Source organism: Propithecus coquereli, unplaced genomic scaffold (genome assembly GCF_000956105.1).
Source record: "Propithecus coquereli isolate 6110/MARCELLA unplaced genomic scaffold, Pcoq_1.0 Scaffold516, whole genome shotgun sequence".
NCBI classification, from domain to species: Eukaryota; Metazoa; Chordata; class Mammalia; order Primates; family Indriidae; genus Propithecus; species Propithecus coquereli.
Genome location: NW_012151019.1, coordinates 688,020 through 688,591, shown reverse-complemented (window position 1 = coordinate 688,591; position 572 = coordinate 688,020).

Sequence of the window (572 nt, the reverse complement as noted above, 5' to 3'; positions counted from 1 at the left end):
TAACAACACCCATTGCATGGACTCTTGTAAATCCTTATGTTGCTGACCTGTTGGCAGCAACTGACACTGATTGCTCCTTGAAACCCTGCCTCCCCTTCTTCCAGGCTTTGGACCACTTCTTGCAAGGAAAAATATTCAGTTCTCAACAAGCTGTGGAAAATGCCTTTTGCGATTTCATAGCCACTCGCTCTCCAGGCTTCTTCACTGCTGGCCTAAACAAGCTACCATTAAGATAGAAAAACAGTGTTGATAGTTTAGGTGCATACTTTGTTTGATAAATTGTACTGCTTCTTGTTTGAGATATAATAAACTACACTTTGATTCAAAATCAGACATTGCATATTTCATGACCTAATAGTATACTTTAAAATTGTACAGGTATAGTATAATGGTTATACCTCAATAAAGCTGTGAAAACTAAAAATATATATAAACCTTTTCAGGTACTGGTTACTGGGAGGATTCTACAAACACCACCAGAGAAATAAATAAAATATTTCTAAAAAATGTTCCTTTACTGTCAATATATGAAAGAGTATTGATGAATAATACTTGAAAATAAGTATTAGGAG